At 37.4% G+C, this 7395-nt stretch overlaps 1 pseudogene; it reads left to right on the top strand.

Annotated features, from left to right (window-relative positions):
* Window positions 1–472: 472 nt before the first annotated feature.
* Window positions 473–932, top strand: LOC138843314 (RNA-binding protein 3 pseudogene; annotated as a pseudogene).
* Window positions 933–7395: the final 6463 nt, after the last annotated feature.

Raw genomic sequence — 7395 nt, 5'->3', positions numbered from 1 at the left:
AATTCATGAAATAATGAAATTGAATTTATATGATGAGCTAGTAAATCTATTACATGATTCTGTTACAGCCAGAGAATTTATACATTATACTTTCCTTTAATACTGTGTTGAGAATGTTGGGTAGTGGTTAGAATCATAGACTTCAGAGCTAATGCCCCCCAGTCCAAGTCACACTAACCATGTGAAACTGGCCAAGGTCTTCAACTACTCTGTGATTCATTTTGTTAATTTATACAATGAAAATGATAGCAGTGCCAATTCCAGGGGTTGTTATGAAGATTAAATTCATTCATAAATGAAAAGCAGTTAGAATAGTAACTGGCACAAAATAAGAACTAAAAAAGAAATACTGTCATTTCACTTAAGTGACATCTGACTTAAAATTTATAGATCTGGGTTCTCTCTGTGCCTGAGAGGTTGCCATTGGCCCAGTTATTTCACTTTTTAATTTCCAGGACTCGAATTCACTGCCATGTTCTCTGAAGAAGGGAAGCTCTTCGCTGGAGGGCTCAACTTCCAACCACGACATCAGGCACCGGAAGACCATTTCAGCAGCTTCCGGCCTGTTTCTGAGGTGGTCGCTGTCAAGGACCGGGAGACTCAGCAATCCCAGGGTTTTGGCTTCATCACTTTGACTAACCAGGAGCGTGACAGATGCCATGAGAGCCATAAATGGAGAGTCCCCAGATGGTCTTCAGATCCATGTGGACCACACAAGCAAGTTTCCCCGGGGAACCAGAGGGGGTGCCTTTGGGGCCGATGGGCGTGGTCGCAGCTACTCCAGAGGTGGTGGAAACCAGGGCTATGGGCGGGGCAAGTATGACACTCCACCTGCAGGGTATGGACATGGATGTGGACAGTGCTGAGACTATGGTGGCAGCCAGGGTGGTTATGACCACTACTTAGGAGGAATCTATAGGGACAAGTTATGACAACTAAGATGCAGCATGTGCACATAAGGTAGATAAACAAGGAATAAAACTTCTAAGCCAGCATCATGCTTCCAAACATCTATACTAATAAAGATTTTTTGGAGCTACACTGAAACATTCATTTTAGTGTATTAATTTCTACTTTTTTTTTCGTTTCTCTTTATATACAGAAGATCAGTTTAGCATACATTAAGTAAAGATTTCAACAGTTTGCTCCCACACAGAAATGTAAAGTGAAAAATACTGTTTTAGCACTAGTTATAGCATTAAATCTCAATGTACAGCACACTAAGGACAGAGCTCCGACATGAGGAGTAAGTGCACAGTGACTCCTGTTGTTGACTTAACAAATTGACACTCTTGTTTATGGCCTCAGTAATCACCCTAGGCTCTTGTCATGAGCTGCCAAGGCTATGGAAGCCCCCTGAGTTCACTGACTCTGATCATATTTAGACAAGGTCGTAGTCAAAGTGGAAGTTCTCTCCTCCCTTCAGAGAAAGGTACCTCCTTCTTTGATGACCCCTTCTTTCCATTGGGATCTCACTCACAGAGATCTTTAATTTATGTTTTTTTTTCCCCCAGAGTGTCTTGGCTTTCCATGCCTGAAATACTCTCATGGGCTTTTCAGCCAGATCCGCATGCCTTAAGGGCTGATTCTGAGGCCAGAGTGCTGTTTAGGACATCTGCCATTCTATGGGTCTGCTGTGTATCTCACTTCCCATGTTGGATGGTTCTCTCCCTTTTTGATTCTATCAGCTAGTATTTGCAAACACTATTCTTGTTTATGTGATCCCTTTGGTTTTTAGTCCTATCATTACGATCAATTGTGAACAGAAATTGATCACTGGGACTAGTGAGATGGCATTGGTACATGCCACCTTGATGGGATTGAATTAGAATCCCCTGGTATGTTTCTAACTCTACTGTTTGAGGTAAGTCAGCTTGAGCATGTCCTGAATTGCACATCTCTTCCCTCTCTTATTCCCACTCTTCTATTTAACAGTGATCACTTTTCAGTTAAGTCTCAGCACTAAAGAAGAATTGTGTATTGATTACAGTATTCAACCAAAAGTATTAAGTAGAACAAACAAAAAAAAAATACTAAGAGGGATAACATATCAAGTAGCAACAGTCAGGGTGAGGGCTGATCAAGTCACCATTTCTCCTAGTGTTCATTTCACTTTAACAGGTTTAATTTCTACTTTTAAATTGACCTACCAAGGGTAGCTTGTTAAAGACCTTTTAGAAAGTTCTGTGTTTTATTTATTGTAAATATTTTTTCCTCCCATTTAAATATAAATTCTAGGGTATTTGCTGGCCCTGAGTGTCGCTCCCCGTCTTCGTGGAGGAACGACACAGGACCCTGTGCTGTTCTTTCGTCTGCTCGGCCCTCCCCAGGTATGCTGCTGGTTCTTCCCGGGTTGGCTACCATCCCTTCCACCTCCATGGAAGGGCGGTTCCCCCTAGCCACTTTCCCCACTTCCACGGGGGAGCAGCACACCGCCGGCCGGCTCTCTCAGGGGCTGCACAGGCGTTCCTTCAGATAGATGTTCCTGGTGCATGTTGTCTCTTTCCTCCTTTATAGTTCTCTTCCACCAATCCCAACTCTGCTACCCACACGCCAAGTACGCTGCTCTCCTCCAATCAGGAGCAGGTCCTGCTATTTATTGGTTGAACTGGAGGCAGCTGTGTAGAAGCTGTTTCCTCCTCTCCCAGCGCCATATTGTGGGAGAGCAGATGCATAGAATAAGTCTTAATTCCAGTAACTTAGTCTAGTCCAAGTTGCTCCCAGTTGCTCCCCACACCTGAGTATGACTCTCCAGATCATTGTTTCTGGGCAGAAAACTACCTAAATAAATAATAAATAAATAAACAAACAAACTGTGGTCAGACTTTTTATTTTTGTTTTTAAAATCTGTACACAATGTTTACCACAGGAAGCAATTTCCAAATGTACTTAACAAGAAACTTGAATCAACATGATAACTTAGAGCCTTTTTACACTGCCCAGGTTATAGAGAGGAACTTCTTCAAAATGTTGGTGAATGTCTTATTTTTAAAAATGCTGGAAGAAAAAAAAAAGTACTCTGTTGTGCAATGTGTGGTGTTTAGGATGTTCTTCACTAAGTTGAATGAAAGTTGAAACCTGAAAAAAAAAATGTACAGATCTGGTTTTCTTTGGGCCATTTTCACTTTCAGCTCTGTTCTGTAGATTGGAATGGCCATGTGCCATTTTCTGGTTTAATTAACTTCTCTACATTTATTCTCTTATAGCTTGATTGAAATTCCTTAAAACAAATACTTTAGAGTCTTTGCTAGGCAATTCATAGATGTCTTTTCATTTGGAATTAGTAGAATATCAATGTGTTCTTTGGTAGTGTCATGATTCCTTGGTTTTCTTGTTACTTGAAGTCTTGTGTTGTGTTGTGTTGTGTCTACATTTGAAGAAACAGCCGCTTTCTCTAATATTTACTGACTGCATTTGGGAGAGAAACACCTTCACCAGTATCATCTCAGGTAGGAATTCTGAGGCCTTTGGCCTTTTTACAGTTGTACCCACCTCAACTATTTTTTCCTCCTTAGAGTGGGAACATATAGTTAAGCTTATGTACCTTCTCTCCATCCTGTCAAGTCAGACCAGATACTAAGAGTCTCCTGTTCGCTTTTCCTGTGGTGGTGCCTTGCAATGCTCAAATTTGGGTGCCTTCATCCCCTTCCACAGTGTCAAGTCAATTCTCTGTACAAAACACTTGCATCTGCTGTCTGCAGGTTGCATTCAGGTATCCCACCTTGGGAAGGAGAGTGGTGAAGGGTGCAGAAACAGGGGAGAACTGATGGGCTAGTTTTTTTTTGTTGTTGTTGTTTCAGGCTACACACCCTAAGCCACTAATGAGGAGGCTTCCTGACAGGATCCACAAAACTGTTAGTAGGGTCTGCAGTCAATCGTCTCTGTTCCCGTCTTCTTCTAACAACCCAACCATGCCAATCACACTGGAATTCTGGATGTGGTGATAAAGAAGTGAGCCTCTTGCACAATGTCCCATACAGCTGAGGAAGCCAGAAGTTCACTTTGCCCTCATTTTCCCCAATGAGAGAAAATTTGGGTTGAGGAGATTTTTCTTGGTATTGAGCTGTGCTTCCTTGGGAAAGAGGTGACAGAGATAAAGTGAATCTGTTCTTACCCCCTGCCAAATGTGTTTATTATCAGATGTTTTGTTCTAACAGAGTGCGAAAACTTATACATGAAACTCCTAAGGGGGCCGGCACCATGGCTCAGTAGGTTAATCCTCAGCCTGCAGCACCGGCATCCCATATGGGCGCTGGTTCTAGTCTCAGCTGTCACTCTTCCAATCCACCTCTCTGCTGTGGCCTGGGAAAGCAGTGGAAGATGGCCCAAGTGCTTGGGCCCCTGCAACCACGTGGGAGACCAAGAAGAAGCACCTGAATCCTGGCTTCGGATCGGCACAGCTCTGGCCATTGCAGCCACCTGGGGAGTGAAGCAATGGAAGGAAGTCCTTTTTCTCTCTCTCCCTCTCATAGTCTATAACTCTATTTCTCAAATAGATAAATAGAATTTAAAAAAAAGAAACTCCTAGACTCCCCAAAAGGTATTTTCTGAGTAGTTGTTAAAACTGATGCTTCCATGAGCACATAGTAGTATAAAACTCCTCTTCTGCCACTTTGCTATTCTTGTGATTTCTTTGTGGTTCACTCAATATAGGTCCTTATCCTATTTGTTAAATTTATTCTCTAAAGTTTTATTATTTTTGTTACTATTGTGAAGAAATATTTTTCTCATTTCCCTGTTTAGGCTTTAATTTTTGGCATAAAGAAAACCTATTGATTTTTTTTTAATTTTACCTTATATCACCTTATGAAATTTCTTATTGATTTAAATAGGTCATCTTACTAGAGCCTCTTATATATTCTCTGTATGTATTTAAACTACCAAAAAGAATTAATTCAATCCATTTTTAGTGTTTACAACAATTATCTTATTATTCTTCCCTTATTGCATTGCCCAAACCCTTCATGGCTATCTAATCTATGAATATGTACTTGCTAGTTTTAATTGAAATGGTTTTAGTGTTTAGAATAACAGTTGTTTTTTTTTAATCTATTTTATATTTAGGTAGTTTTCTACTATTCTTTTTTACTTGATGTCTTTATTAGTAATTAATGTAAATGTATCACATCTATGTCAGTGTCTTTATCATAAAATTTTCTCTTTCTTGATTAGCATATTAAGAATGAGATTTTTCTCGTTAATGAGCAATTCTAGCATTCTAGAAGTTAACAGTGCAGAATTATATCCACACTTTCTTTAGAAGTTTCTGTTCTAGATTTTTACAAAAAATTAGTGTAGAGCTATCTTTTATATTGTCTATGTCAGATTTTTAATTAAAATTATGCTTGACTTACAAATTTCATTATACTTATAAGTAAATATCTTTATATCTTTGAATAAATTAAATAAAATAAGTTTTACCTATTCACAAAAATAGATCACTCATCTAGAATTCATCTTGCGCTGGCAACTTTTTCAATGATAGATATTTACTTTTGTCAACTGCTTCTACATTGATCAGACAACCATTTCACTTCCTGTCAAACCTATTTTTGTGATTTATACTTTTTCTAGTAAGTGTTTAGATTTTCAAATTTGTTTTCATAGACTTAAGCAAAGTATACTCTTACAATATGTTCAAATGCTTCTGCATCCGTATTCATGTTTTATCTTTTTTGTGGTATTATATATACCTGCTTATATCTCTAAGTTTTTTGAAACTGGATTTTCAATTCTATTGATCTTTTCAAAAGAATTTATTATTTGAATTGATTTTTATTGTTGTTGTTCATTTGTTTTGCTTTCCATTTCATCTTTTATCTTCTCCCCAGTTTCTTTTGTCTTTTTCTTTACCTCAAGAGTTCCAAGTTTCTTTGCTTCCCATTCTCTAATAAAATTGATTAGGTCTTCTGATTTTCGGTGTTGCAACTTTTGATTTAATTATGTGCCTGTTTTCTAAACAATTGAATGTAGCCCACTGTGGGTCACACATACAAAGACAGACACATTGAGAATAAAAACTAAGATGCATCAGGATATTTAAGGTAATGTGCAGTGCAAAAGATAAGTGTACTTTTATGAGTAGGAGGTATAAATACAACAGGAGCAGGCAAGGTTCAGGAATAATGGTCATAATAGCTGTTTAAGACCGTCCCCTATTGTGTCACAAATATCCAGCCATATTAACACTACCTATACAGTGATGGTTTTCAAATTTAGTCTATTGAAACAGATAATAAAACCTTAGTATAATCAAAAGAGTATTGGTTCCAATCCATTCAACAGGCAGAAATATCATCAAATGATTAAGACACTGTTATATTCCTCAAAAAGATATTTAAAAAGTTAATACACTATTGGCCCAACTAACCAATAAAATAGAAAAAAGAGATAAATAAATAATAAATAAAATAGAGGAAAAAACATAATAAAATCAGAGATGAAAAAGAAGATGTAACAAATGCATATGACAGAAATAAAGACTCATCAGGAGTCAGCTATCGGCCAACAAATTGGAAAATATGGAAGAGATAGATTGATTCCTGGAGACATACAATCTACTACAATTGAGTCATGAAAACACAGTAAATGTAAAAATACCAACAACTAAGACTGAGGCTGTATCAGTAATAAAGACCCTGCCAACGAAGAAAAGCTCAGGACCAGATGGCTTCACTGATGAATTCTACTAAATTTTTAAAGAAACATTAATTCCAATTCTTCTCTCAAACTATTCATAACAATTGAAAGGGAATGAATCCTCCCAAACTCCTTCTATGAAGCCATTATCACCTTAATTCAAAAACCAGAAAAAGAGATAACAAAGAAAGAGAACTATAGAACAATATCCCTGATGAACATAGATGGAAAAATCATCTATAAAATACTAGTTATTCAAATCCAACAACACATCAGAAAGATTATTCACCTGGACCAAGTGAGATTTATCCCTGGTAGGCAGTGATGATTTGATATAGGGAAATAAATAAATAAATAAATAAATTTATCACATTAACAAATTGAAGAATTAAAAACATATTATTATCTCAATAGATGCAGAAAAGCATTTGATAAAATACAACATCTTTCATGATAAAAAGAAAAAAAACTAAGCAAATTGGGTACACAAGGAGTATTCTTCAACACAATCAGGACAATATATGACAAACCCATGGCCAGCATCATATTGAATGGAGAAAGGTTAGAATCATTTCCACTAAAATCTGGAACCAGATAAGGATGCCCACTAAAATTGCTATTCCATATAGTTATAGCTCTGGAAGTTTTATCCAGAACCAAATACCATTACATCCAAATACCATTTAGCAAGAAAAAGAAATCAAAGGGATAAAAATTGGAAAGAAGGAAGCTGAATTATCCTATTTGCAGATAACA

Source organism: Oryctolagus cuniculus, chromosome 8, assembly GCF_051225735.1.
Source record: "Oryctolagus cuniculus isolate XC-2025 breed Fujian yellow rabbit chromosome 8, ASM5122573v1, whole genome shotgun sequence".
Taxonomy (NCBI): Eukaryota; Metazoa; Chordata; class Mammalia; order Lagomorpha; family Leporidae; genus Oryctolagus; species Oryctolagus cuniculus.
Note: the sequence above shows the minus strand (reverse complement) of the source record. Positions and strands in the feature narration are given on the sequence as shown.